The sequence below is a fragment of the Danio rerio genome, chromosome 4, assembly GCF_049306965.1.
Source record: "Danio rerio strain Tuebingen ecotype United States chromosome 4, GRCz12tu, whole genome shotgun sequence".
Classification (NCBI taxonomy): domain Eukaryota; kingdom Metazoa; phylum Chordata; class Actinopteri; order Cypriniformes; family Danionidae; genus Danio; species Danio rerio.
The window spans coordinates 48,614,541-48,628,847 of record NC_133179.1 but is presented as its reverse complement, the minus strand read 5'-3'; the positions used below and the strand labels follow the sequence as shown (position 1 = coordinate 48,628,847).

The 14,307-nt window shown below is 38.7% G+C and overlaps 1 protein-coding gene across 1 annotated transcript in view; it reads right to left on the bottom strand.

Moving 5' to 3' along the window:
* Positions 1 to 14,307, bottom strand: part of LOC137491562 (uncharacterized) — an 80,565-nt gene that overhangs the window by 40,020 nt on the left and 26,238 nt on the right. The gene's annotated exons all lie outside the window — the stretch shown is intronic.

The following is a 14,307-nucleotide window of genomic DNA, read 5'->3' as shown; positions in this document are numbered from 1 at the left end:
TGAAGTTCCCCCCGAAGGGGAACTAAAGCGTATGGAATTAGAGATGAGTGGAAAAAGTGTAGTCTCTAATGAATTTGATGTTGGTCGAAATTGGAGTATGGTTCCTCCTTTTTGTGAAAAGGATTTTGAGAAATATTTTTGTCATTTTGAGAGAGTCGCAGCTTCTTTAAAGTGGCTGGAAAATTTTTGGTCGCTGCTATTGCAGTGTGTGTTAACCGGTAAAGCACTAGAAGCATACGCTTCGTTGTCTATTGAAGAAACGGCTGACTATAAGCTGGTGAAAGCTGCTATATTGAGAGCATTATTAGTTAGTTCCGGAGGCATATCGACAGCGTTTTCGGCATTATGCAAAGCTTTCAAATCAGTCTTATGTCGAGTTTGCGCGAGAGAAAGAGATGTTGTTTGATCGGTGGTGCACATCTCAAAAAGCGAGAGTAAAGAACAAGTGAGACAACTTATTCTTTTGGAGGAGTTTAAAATTGTGTACCATTTGCTCTTTCTACTTACCTTAATGATCAGAAAGCTGATACCCTCCACAAAGCTGCCACTTTGGCAGATGACTTTTTTTTAACGCACAAAATCACTTTTAAAGAGAAACCGCGAGAGAAAGTTTTTGCTGAAGCACCTGTTTCACCACCTCGTAAATCACTCCGTATTAGGTCCACTGTTTCGACTGATGAAAGGGCTTGTTTTATTGCAAAAATTCTAGTCATTTAATTGCAAGCTGTCCAGTGTTGAGGAAGAAAGGGAAAGCGAAACATGTTGGGTTAATATCTGTTGACTCTAGTTCAAATTTTAACTGTACGTCCGAGTCCGATTTTAATCCCACTAAAGATGGATATGCGCCTTTCTTGCACTATGGAACTGTGTCCATTTCCAGCATGAGTAAGCCTGTGCCTGTACGCATTTTGCGGGATACTGGAGCAAGTCTTTCCATAATTTTGGAAGGAGTTTTGCCATTATCAGAGGAAACTGCCACTGGTAGCATGGTATTAGTGTGCGGTTTTGAGATGGGAGTTGCTGATGTTCCGTTGCATAAAATCACTCTACAGTCTGAATTAGTGAGCAGTGACGTGATTGTCGGTGTTCGTGCTTCTCTTCCTATTGCTGGTGTAACATTCATTCTAGGCAATGATTTAGCGGGAGGTAGTGTATGGAGCGATATTAACATGTCACCTAAAGTTGTTCCTGTACCACTCGCTGGTACTGATGACTGTGCGCTTAAGTATCCGGATGTATTTGCTGCATGCGTGCTTACTCGATCTATGACTAAATCCGCTGAGACTTCTGATAGCGCTGAATTATGTGACACATTCATTGTAAATTCTGACACAACTGATTTGTTCTCTGTCCCTTTACAGGAAAAAGCAGATCTGTTTTCTGTGAGTGCTGAGAAGGATGCTATAGACTGTGCTGATTTGTCTTTATGTCCCGAGAAGTTAATTGACAAAGAAAAAATCTGACTCCACACTGTAAAAAATTGCTGTTAAAAAACTGTCAGATTCTACGGTAAAATAATGTTTTTTCACTAAAACAGTAATATTCTGTTAAAAACAGTGCTTTCTGGGTAACATTTTTGTTTTCGAGAAAGTAACCAACAGCAGAAAACTGTGAGCGAACAGAGTTCAGATTCGATGTTTTGAAGTCTGTGTTTGAAATCACACTTTGTGTCCTTGTTCACTATTTCATTCACTAGTTAACTAATATAGTTCACCTGACAGTTTTAATGAACACTAATGAGTGAATTCAGACACTGATGAACACCTGCTGTTAATAATCACAATTACTGAAGAAAATAAACAAGAAATACAAACAGTGACTTGAGTTACAACATTAAATAAAATCAAATAAAATAAAATAGCTTCAGTCTCAGCAGAGGATCATTAAACAACTCCACAAACAACAGCAGACACACTTATTACTGACTGATTTGACGTCCATACAATTCTCATTGAGATCCAACAGAAATTAAGGTGTTTTTTGTGTCACCGTAATGGAGTGAGGGGCTGGTTTAGTTGGGCTCTTCACCCTTGACCACATTTAAGAAGACTTTCCAACTGCTGCAATGCAGAGTTTACAAAACGTTTGTACTATAGCAATAAAGTTGGGAAATCAATAAATAGAGAAATCTATTTGTCTGAAATTAGTTCTGATAAATGTTTTGGTATAAATCTGGAAGAAGGCCCACATTCTATAGATTGTATGCTTAGTTGCAGGTATTAATTTAATTAATGAGAAGTGGAAACAGAAAAGATACCTCCGTAAATACTTAACAGTTAAGAAATAACATACAAAAACAGTTCAGTTATAACAACTACACACTCAGACCTCATGAATCTGACCTTGTATCTCAACAATGGTAACATCTCAAATGTTTCATGCTGCAATGCATGCTGGGAGTGGCACTGTACAAATATCCCAGCATGCATTGCGGTATAAATAAATGTTGTATAATGGTCTAACAGTTTTCTTTATTTGTGTTTGATTCTGCTGTTGTTTATGTTTAGACTTTCAGTTGCCTGTTTGTGAGTTAAACTGTTAATTTTGTTAAATTTGTTGTCACCATTATTGAGGTTCATATGCTGATTATTGATGTCTCTTTGAGTGCGATTTACACCATAGAGCAGTGTTATTGTCCAAGATATTCTTAAAAACTTCCAGAAATCATTGCCATATATAGACATATAATGTAAAACAATAGATTTAACATTGAACAGGAGCAGTAAATTTTATTATACTAAATGAGAACAGACTCTGCCATTTAATAGCAACAGGAACATCACCAGATCTTATTTAGGTTTTTGGCTGGCTTGCCACAACAAAGGAGCTTTTCAAACAAAGTTCTTAACAATTGCAGCAGCCAAGATATATAAATGATAAAAATGACAGGGCTAAGAGCCCAACTAAAGCAAACTCTGTTCTCCATGATGGTGACGTAAAACTTTAACTTTTTCTCAAGAAGAACTTTAGTAGATGTTATACAAAAATACATGTATTAAGTAATAAGTGTAGCTGGTGATGATGTTTGTAGAGTTGTTTAATCATCCGCTGATCATTTAAATGATTTAATCATTTGTTGTTCTTCAGGTTATTTCATTATAAAGCTGTGACTAAAGTTTTGTATGTTCTGTTCTTGTTTTTTCCCTTCAGTATTTCTTCATTTGTTCATTGTTAATCCTCAATTATCATTTAATTAGTCAGTTAATTAATGAATTTACTTCAGCTTTGCTCCATGTTTCTTGAACACTCAGTAGTGTGGACACTTCAATAAAAACTGAAGTATATGCTCTGGGGTTTAAAGGGTTAAAGGTGTGAGAGGTAAAAACACAGTGTAAAAATGGATTTTAACAGTAATATACTGTTAATTTACACTACGGAAGTAGACTGTAAAAAAACAGTAGATTGCTGGCAACCACAGCTGCCAGTAGATTACCGTTAAATCAAGGAAAAAACAGTATTTTACTGTAAAACCTGAAGCTAATTTCTTCCGTCTGTCACCGTTGTGGAGGAGAGTAGAGCCAGTGTATGAGTTAAAGATGAACAATGAACTGCTGATGTTATTCTGCATGTTTCTCTATTTAAAGATAGCGGCTGTTTAGTGGCTGATGCAGTCAGAATCTCTCTGGTGATTCCAGATTTACATGTATGTGTGCTGATGTGAAATATAAGACTTTAGAGTTAAACCGAACTTTTCTAACTAACTAAAATAAGTTATCATTATAAGTATGCTTCTAAGCATATATAGCACATTACTTCATAACCTCATTCAGCAGTTGACCAAGTTGAGGCAGTTGCTTTCAGTGAGCAAAATGAGTTCACTTGAGTATTGTGTAAATCAATGTAGTTCATGTATTTTTTTCAGCAACATACTGTAAAATAACAGTACATTGCTGGCAACTGCAGCTGCCAGTATTTTACTGTTTTTTAACGGGACAATTTTTAACAGTGCACTCTTACCTCGCTTTTCGAATTAGTTCGACCAGAGCAGGAGAATACGTGTGCGCCTCAGATGTACTTTCTTAGAAACGGCATTCTGATGAGAAAGTGGGTATCTCCAAAATCTTCTGAAGACTGGAATGTAGTTAACCAAATCGTAATTCCAGTAGATTACCGAGACATGATTTTAGATTGTGCACACAATGGTTCAGCTGGTCACTTGGGTATTTTAAAAACCTACAATCGGATTTTGCGAAACTTTTATTGGCCTGGATTAAAGCGTGATGTTGCACGATTTTGTAAGACTTGTCACGTTTGTCAAGTTGTTGGAAAACCCAACCAAACTATCAAACCTGCACCACTTTATCCAATTCCAATGGTTTCTGAGCCTTTTGAACACATTTTAATCGACTGTGTAGGACCACTTCCACGTTCAAAATCTGGCTTTAAGTATCTTTTAACGATTATGTGCGCGACTACACGTTTCCCAGAGGCAATTCCTTTACGTTCTGTAAACACTAGAGCGATCAAAAGTCACGCTTTTTACGCTCTTTGGTTTTGCCAAAAATTCTCCAGAGTGATCAAGGAACGAATTTTACATCTCGATCGTTTTCTCAAGTACTTAAACGACTTGGTATAAAACATAACGTCTCCACTGCGTATCATCCAGAAAGTCAAGGTGCTTTAGAGAGGTTTCATCAGACTTTAAAGTCTATGTTGCGTACGTACTGTTTTAAGCTTGAGGGAGATTGGGAGGAAGGACTTCCGTGGTTGCTTTTCGCTTCACGAGAGGTGATTCAAGAATCACTGGGCTTTAGCCCTGCAGAGCTCGTGTTTGGCTACAATTTGCGCGGTCCTTTGGCTGTATTGAAAGAGAGGTGGCTCTCTGATTCAAAAAGCACCACTGTACCGGAGTATTTTTCACAATTTCGTACACGTCTATACAGAGTTCGTGAATTGGCAAAGCAAAACCTTAAAAAATCACAAGAAAAGATGAAAACTTGGTTCGACAAGAAAGCGAGAGAACAAAGTTTTAGCCCTGGTGACAAAGTTTTAGTGTTATTGGCAGTATCTGGTGGGTCATTGCAAGCTCGTTATAGTGGCCCTTACGAGATCAAAAGAAAACTGTCAGATCGAGATTATGTTATCCATACACCCGATCGTCGAAAAAGTCTGAGAGTTTGTCATGTAAACATGATTAAACCCTATTATGAGAGAAAGTCGGATACTGAAAAAGTTGAAAATGTCATACACTTACCTGTTCAAGAGTCGCTATCTGTGGGTGTGTTTACATCTGAACCAGTCGATGAAAAAGATGTAGAACCATCTAGATCTAGTATCGTTGAGGGTAGGTTGAAAAACTCTTGAAATTTAAGATGCTTGAAAATTTAACTAGCAAACTACCACACTTGAGTCAAACTGAGAAAGCTGAAGTCATTGGGTTAGTGAGAAGTTTCACAATGTTGTTCAGTGACATTCCTGGTTTAACTTCAGTGATTGAGCATGATATTGATGTTGGTTTTACCCAGCCGATTAAACAACATCCATATCGTGTTAATTCACTTAAAAGGTCGCTTCTGCAGAAGGAAGTTGAGTACATGTTGGAAAATCACATCGCTGAGTCTAGTGCTAGTCCATGGAGTTCACCGTGTCTGCTGGTAGAGAAATCTGATGGCACATTTAGATTTTGTACAGATTATCGCTGTGTAAATGCCGTAACAAAAAGTGACTGCTTTCCTTTGCCAAGAATAGATGATTGTGTGGATCGTCTAGGTTCTGCTACATACGTTTCGAAATTCGATCTATTAAAGGAATATTGGCAAGTGGGGCTAAGGAAACGTGCAAGAGAAATATCAGCATTTGTCACCCCGGATGCTTTTCGTAATTATAGGGTGATGGCATTCGGGATGAAAAACGCTCCAAGCACTTTTCAACGGCTCGTTAACAACGTGTTGGCCGGTGTTCCAAATTGCGAAGCGTACCTGGATGATGTAGTGTTGTATAGTTCGACATGGCAAGATCACATGAGTTTGCTTCGACAAGTTTTTAATCGATTGGCAGAAGCTAAGCTTACCGTTAACTTGGCCAAATGTGAATTTGGTAAAGCCACTATTGATTACCTGGGAAAAGTTATTGGTAATGGTGAAGTGCGCCCAGTTGCTGCTAAGGTGACTGCAATTTGTGATTTTCCCTCTCCGAAGGACCGTAAGCAATTGCGTCGTTTTCTTAGTATGGTAGGTTACTACCGTTCATTCTGTAAGAACTTTGCTACGGTTGTTTCTCCGCTAACCGATATGTTGAGTCCAAAGATCCAATTTGAGTGGTCCGATGCATGCCAATGTGCATTTGAGAATGTAAAGTCTTTGTTGATTTCAGCTCCAGTGTTGGCTGCACCAGATTATTTGAAGCCATTCAGTCTTGCGGTGGATGCAAGCGATGTTGGTGCGGGAGCTCTCCTTCAGCAAAGAGGTGCTGAAGTAGAACATCCAGTTTGTTACTTTTCAAAGAAGTTTACTTCTACACAACGGAAGTATTCTACCATTGAAAAGGAGGCTTTAGCAATGGTTCTTGCCATCCACCATTTTGAAGTTTATCTGTCCAATTATCATCCGATTGTTGTATATTGTGACCACAATCCTCTTACTTTCCTAAACACCATGCGTAACTCTAATCAGCGTTTGATGCGCTGTAGTTTATTCTTGCAGCCCTATGACCGTGACATTAAGCATGTCCGAGGTTGTGACAACGTGGTGGCTGATGCACTGTCCCAGGTGGAATAAGTGGGTAAGGTGCATGAAATGGTGTTCGGGAAATGGTGTTTAAATGACGTTTTTTTTTTACTTGGTATGTGTTTTGGTGATGGAAACACTTTTGGGGGATGAAGGTGTTACATGTCCATGTATTTATTATTTATTTATTTGTTACTTTGTCGCCCTCTTGTGTTTTGTTGCTGCTTGTGTTTTCATTTAGAGTTGATTTCCTCTGCACCTGCAGACAATTCACCGTCGACAATTTAAGAGCTCGCGCTGCAGTGATTCAGAGACGGGGATTTGAGCGACCGTCCAGACGTGGAGTTGTGCTCCTTTTGTTCTCAGCCTGTGTTTATTGTGTTTCCTCCCCACACTTTATTTATATTTGATTGTTTAATTAATAAAACCCCTAGACTGATCCATTTGTGTTTTTCCCTCATTTAATGTTGTGACTGTGGTCGTAACACCTTCACATGTCTGGAGCTTTGTTTGCTTTATTTGTGTATTAAAGTCATTCTAGATGTCTGTCAGCCTGTTCCTGTGGGTGAGATGGAGCGACTGACACATGAAATAAAGCTTTAGCATATGCATTCATCTATAATCTAAAGGGAAGTGTTGTGTTATTACTAGACCATCTACACTTACAGACTGGGCCGACATTTAATTGATCACTTCACTAGATTATCTTTCCCCAATAATGTGGATTATCTAATCTAACCTAACCTGATCTACTCAAATCCACATCGCCCAGCCCTAATCAGGTGTCCAGACTTTAAAGATGCTCCCTAAATGTGCAGATATCAGACATACATTATATTATGTCACTTTCACTGCTTTCTAACCAGTGCGAATGCTAACTCTTATGTTTAGGATGGAACATGCTAGTAGTTAACGTTACCTAGCTCTCAGCTGAGGACACCTGGCAAGACCGGTCTCCACAAGAACACAAGTCCGTTCATTGAGGGTGGGTCCGACGATTTCCGGTTGAGTGAACGCTGGCGTGTCTGACTGCCGCTGCTCCCCGGACTGATTTTTATTACTACCTTGACTTACTTTTTAAGTTTTATTTTGTTTTATTCTTGCCTGGTTTTATTAACTTTTAACACAACGTTTTTCCTACATTTTGACCGGATAACTCCTTTCAGTCAAGCTGTCTTACCTGCCAAACGCGAGCTCTCGCCACCATGAAGCGGGCTGTTTCCTCCGTCTTCCATAAGTAAGTAAACACTTTCTTTTGGAGTGTCGGTCGCTGCCTTGTCGGTCGTATTGCTGGTTTTTGGTGTAGGTGGTCTCAGTAAAGGCTACTTTCCCATTTACTTGCGCCATTATCGTTTGGTGTGCTGGCTAACGCGGTTTTTAAACCTGGCTGTGTATACGCGGCTGTAGGATGTCTGTGTTGATGCTTGTCGTGGGATCATTGCTTGCTTTTATAAGTGTTCACGCGGTGCTTCAGGACTCATTTTCGCCCTCCGGCTTGTGGATTATTAACATGCTTTTTTACTCATCACTGGATCTGCATTACCTTGACCGCAAACCCCGGTCGAATCTGCCTGTCAATCTCTTCAATCACTGTGTTGCTCTTGGAATCGCGCGCCGCCCGCGCTACATACATCGGGGTTCCCGTCGCAAAAGTTGTTATAGATCAACGTGTACAACTTTATCTGATGGGGTTTCAGATATACCCGTTCTCTGGTCTCCCTTTCGCCGGTCACATCCTCAGGCTTGTCATGATGATGGACATGAACATTTCAGAAATCTTCACCATTTAAAATTTGTCTCATTAAGACATTTACCAGACATCGCAACAACGGTTCAACGTCCTGTAAAAATGGCTCTAGTAAATGCTCGCTCTTTGTCAAATAAATCTTTTATTTTAAATGACTTTTTTACTTTACATTCTCTGGACTTCCTATTTTTGACAGAGACTTGGCTGAAACATGGGGAAATGTCATCTCTTGGCGAGTTATCTCCTTCTGACTGTTCTTTTTTCAGCACTCCTAGACCTAGTGGACTTGGTGGTGGTTTAGCCACAGTTTTTAAAAGCACTTTTAAGTGTAGGCTTCAGCATGTTGGTGGACTTTCAAGTTTTGAAGCACAAATACTAAAAACTGATCTAAATGGCCCCTTTGTCTGTGTGCTGGTCTATAGACCTCCCAAAGTTAGTACAGCCTTCATTAATGAATTTTCTGAGTTCCTGTCTGATTTGGTGTCTCAGTGTGACAGGATGTTGGTTTTAGGTGATTTTAACATTCATGTTCGTTGCCAATCTAAGCCTATGGTTAAAAACTTTATGAGCCTGATAGATTCATTAAATTTAGTGCAGGCTGTTTCCAGCCCCACTCATAATCAAGGCCATACTCTAGATCTTGTTTTAACCTATGGGTTTTCTGTACATATCTTTGACATTTTTGATGCTGGTATTTCTGACCATTTTCCTGTGATTTTTGAACCTATTATTCCATATAATCAGCCCATACTTTCTCAACCTGTCTCTTTCTCTCGTGTTTTCCACGAAAATTCTGCTCTTGAATTTTTAATTCTTACACCAACTTTCTTTCAAATGCTAATTCTTCTTTGCCATCTTGTTCAGACACTGAACAACTTGCTGAAACCTTTAATTCTGCTTGTGATTTTGCTTTAAATGAAGTTGCACCTCTTAAATCAAAGAGGTCTAGGGTTAGTTCAATTCCTCAGCCCTGGTTAAATTCATCTACCCGTACTCTCAGGCAAGAGTGCAGAAGGGCTGAGCGCAGGTGGAAAAAGGATGGGCTTCAGGTTTCCTACCAGATTTTAAAAGACTGCCTAAATTCATATCAAGACTCAGTCAGTGAGGCTAAATCTAAATATTTTTCAAATTTGATTGCTAAAAGTGCAAGTAAGCCAAAAGTCCTTTTTAAAACTATTAATTCAGTTCTTAATCCAACTATGTGCTCTGTTCCTGTTTTCAATCTGGAGACGTGCATAAAGTTCTCTGACTTTTTTGCTCAGAAAATACAAGATATTAAATCACACCTCTTTCCCACCGACATAGATCATTTCTGATTCGGTCCCTCCATCAAACAGTTTCACAAATTTTCAGCCTGTATCTTCTTCTCAGCTACTTAATACAATTTCTCAGATGAAACTCACCTTTTGTCCTTCAGATGTGCTGCCTTGCCTTCTTTTTAAAGAGGTTTTAGATACAATCTGCCCCTCCCTCTTAGCCTTAATAAACAGCTCCTTAATAAACGGGGTTTTTCCAGATGTCTTCAAACATGCTGTTGTACAGCCTCTATTAAAGAGGCCTAATCTTGATCCCGCTGTGCCTGACCACTACAGGGGCCTGTTTCAGTAAGGAGGTTCAAACAACTCTGAGTTTAAACTTGAACTCTGAGTTGATTTACCGAGAGATTAAAAACTCTGAGTTTTCGGTTTCAGAATAGCTGATCTGAGTTGGGTCAACTAACTTCGAGTAGACCAACTCAGAGTTAAGCGTGCACACCGTGACTTTAAAAAGGCATTATCAATGGAGCGCAGACATTACGAGTGACTATGGCAACATCTTATAAAAGAGATCACCATTTCTTTCTCCAGCTGAACTTGATGTTCTCATGCAAAGTTATAGCAAATATGAGCGTATATATTTGAAAAGAAGCAACCATCAGTGAAGAAGAGACAGTTAGCGTGGGAAACAGCTGCTCAAGTTAATGCGTAATTTCACTTTAAGTATTTAAATATTTAAGTATAATAAAATAAGTAATGTAATTTGTGACGTTTATTATTTTTTTTCTAAACTTTTTTATACATTTATTAGTTTTAAATGATTTAACAGTGCACTTGTGTGTCTGCCTTTTTTATTGATCAAGTGATAGAGGTTAATATAACATTTAGAAGGTAAGCAGTACTAAAAATAATTTTAGAAAGAATAATAATCCCATTAATCTAGTTACAGTGCATGTCGTAGGTGAATTTAATTTAATTATTTATTAAAAAAGGATAAGCCATTCTCGTACAGTTCTTCTGTGTGTGACTAAAATGTAGGCAATAGCTATGTTTCCATCCAAATATATTACATAAATTTATGTACAAAACTGGAATATTGCTTAAAAGATGCGAATAAAATTCCATCCAACGAGTCAAAGAGAAAAAAAATCGTCACTTCCTGATTAAACTGGCACCAAATATCAACAGTAAAAACAGAATTTACTGTGGTAGAAGAAGCTGCGTCAATTAATTCTTTATTTAGCCTAATTAATTTACTTGCGCCTCGATGTCAGAAGACAATGCTGAAACACAATGAACATGTGGGGGCGCCTGATGCCATGAGACGCGGAGACTCTTGACACGCACCAGACGCTCGGAGGTAATTAATAATATACACTAATACTGAAACAGTAAAGGCATTTTAAAATGACTAAAACAATATTTTTTTGACATGTTACAGTGTGCTCAGCCTGCTGGTTTGCTCATTTACACACATTTTCATTATCATATGATCATAATCTTTTTTTAATGTACATACTGTAATTTGTTCAGTAAAAGTGTTTCCATCGTAGTTTATGCGCACATTTTCTATCGAATAAAAGTTTATCCTACTCAGTTATGCGCGTTTTTTATGCATATTTTAAAAAGTTATGTGCATCATGACGTTTCTATCAATCGTTTTTATGCACGTATCCAAAATGAGCATTAAAATAGGTGGGTGGAAACGCAAGGCTATGGCGAGAAATACCGCTTCATCTTTAAAAAAGGGGAGGAGACCGACAGAAACTCTGAGTTTAGAGAATAAAACCTGCTTCTGACCAGGTTAGATTCACAGAGTAAGTTACCACAGTAACTGACTCTGAGTTACAGTTACCTCTCTTTCAGAAACAGGCTTGACTTACCCTGCTTTCTCCAGTTTAACAAACCTGCCATTTTGAAACGGAAAACCCAGAGTTTCTCTCATTTCAGGGTTAAAATACTCTGAGTTTTCAGTTAACCTCCTTTCTGAAACAGGCCCCAGGCCCATATCTAAGCTCTCATTTATCTCAAAGGTTTTAGAGAAAATTGTGCTTTCACAATTGACCTCATATCTGGACATTTTTAATATTCTAGACCCCTTCCAATCTGGTTTTAGAGCAAAACACAGCACTGAGTCTGCACTACTAAAGGTCACAAATGACATTTTACTCTCCATGGATTCTGGATCTTCTGCGATTTTAATACTTTTAGACCTAAGCGCTGCTTTTGATACCGTAGATCACAACATATTATTGAGACGACTTGAGTGTGTTGTTGGGGTTCAGGGCCTTGCCTTGCAGTGGTTCTCCTCATATCTAAAGGGGAGATCTTTTTTCTGTAAATATTGGATCCTTTACTTCACCACCTAAACCTATTCATTGTGGTGTTCCACAAGGATCTATTCTTGGCCCTCTTTTATTTTCTCTTTATATGCTTCCTTTAAGCTCAATACTCCTCAAACATAAAATAAGCTATCACTGCTATGCTGATGATCTCCAACTATACTTTCCAATCAAACTAGGAAAAGATTTATCATTAGAAAATCTTTTCCTATGCCTTACCGACATTAAGACCTGGATGACAAATAACTCTCTGCAACTAAATGAGAATAAAACAGAAGTGTTAATTTTAGGTCCTGCTGCTACCAACAATTCAATTAAAACTCAGCTAGGAGCCCTAAACGACAATCTGCACAATCACGCCAAGAATCTCGGAGTTATCTTTGATCCACTCCTGCAGTTTGACAAACATGTAAATGCAGTTGTGAAGAGCAGTTTCTTCCAGCTTAGATTGGTGGCAAGAGTTAAACGCTTTCTTTCTAAAAAAAGATTTAGAAATCGTAACCCATGCTTTAATCTCCTCTCGTTTAGACTACTGCAATTCTTTGTATATTGGCCTACCTCAGTCAACACTCTCTCGGCTACAGTTGGTCCAAAATGCAGCCGCCAGATTAATAACAGGAACTAAGAAAAGAGATCATATCTCCCCTGTCCTTGCCTCATTGCACTGGCTACCTATAAAATAAAGGGTTGATTTTAAAATTCTTCTTTTCACTTATAAAGCTTTGCACAATTCTGCCCCGGCCTATGTCAGCGAGCTTATTAGGCCATATACAGTTCGCAGATTCTTAAGATCACATGATCAGTTTCTTTTGTCTGTCCCTCGGTCTCGCTGCAAGTCAAAGGGTGATCGAGTTTTCAGTGTTGCGGCCCCAAGGCTCTGGAATAGTTTCCCTCTGAATATCAGAATCTCTCCTTCTTTGGATGCTTTTAAATTTAACTTAAAGACACATTTTTACTCTCTTGCCTTTGACTGATGCATGCATGTTATTTTTGTATTATTTATATTTTAGTATTACTTATTTTAGTATTCCCACATGTGTCTGAGTGACCAGGGCACTCATATGGACAGACAACCCTACTGAAAAATCCAGCTTGAACCAGCCTAGGCTGGTTGGCTGGTTTTAGCTGGTTGACCAGGCTGGTTTTAGAGGGGTTTTGGCCATTTCCAGGCTGGTTTCCAGCCATTTCCAGCCTGGTCTTAGCTGGTCAGGCAGGAAAATGACCCGCTAAATCCAGCTAAAACTAGCTTAACCAGCCTAGCCAGGCTGGGAGCCCAGCCAAAACCAGCTAAGTCCAGCTAAACCAGGCTGGAAATGGCTGAAAACCAGCCTGGAAATGGCCAAAACCCCGGATTTTGTGTGAGACTGAGCCTGCGCCCTCACTCACCCAGCTGGTGCACGATCACCAGTCTTTACTGTTAAAGGAGTTTGAGAAACACTTTCGCATGTCGAGATGTACATGATACTGTATGTGTGTGTGCTGGCGCCCACGGGCTGTTTCACAGGCACATGCAAAGCTTGAAGGTAAACAAACAACGCCTTATCATAAGCATCTTATCGATAATTATTTATACGGTTGGCATTAAAGTGAACATATAAACGTTATGTGACTAATTTCTAGCAGCTAAATGTGTCTGGAAAAATATTCAAAGGCTTTTATTCTCATAAACCGTGCGGACGTGAATGCGTCTGACTGTTCTGATTGGCTAAAGCAGACGTCTCACGTCAACACGTTCTAGACGTGCACGCGCTCTTTCCAGCAATCTTCCTTCTATGGACCATCTCGTTGCAAAGAAACAAGCTCAGGGCTCCCATTGATTTAGCGTTACTTATGTTATAATATGTTATATTGTTGGAGCAATGTGTTAATAAAGTTATTACTTCCTAATACTATAACAGCATTGTAATGTTGGAGCAATGTGCTAATAAAGTTCCATATGAGTACACAGTGGATTCACGTTGACCGGTCCGCAGTTGTGGACCACTGGTTTAGATAATATTAAGAGTGTCGTGAGACTTTTATATGTTTAGAAGAAACTAAAAACTGAACAAACAGCAGAGCATGTCTAAACTTCACCAGGACACAACAGATATAAATATAAAAAATGAATAAATAATTCAGAGGTAATTCGTTAAAAGATCATTAAAATAAACTGATTCCTTCAACTTTTAGTCACATTTGGGTATATTGGAAAAAGAGAAGCTCTGAAAGTGCAACATTTCATAACAGACTAAGTAAAGCTTTTAAATATATTTATAGATAAACATACATTATTAAAGCTATGATTAACATCACAA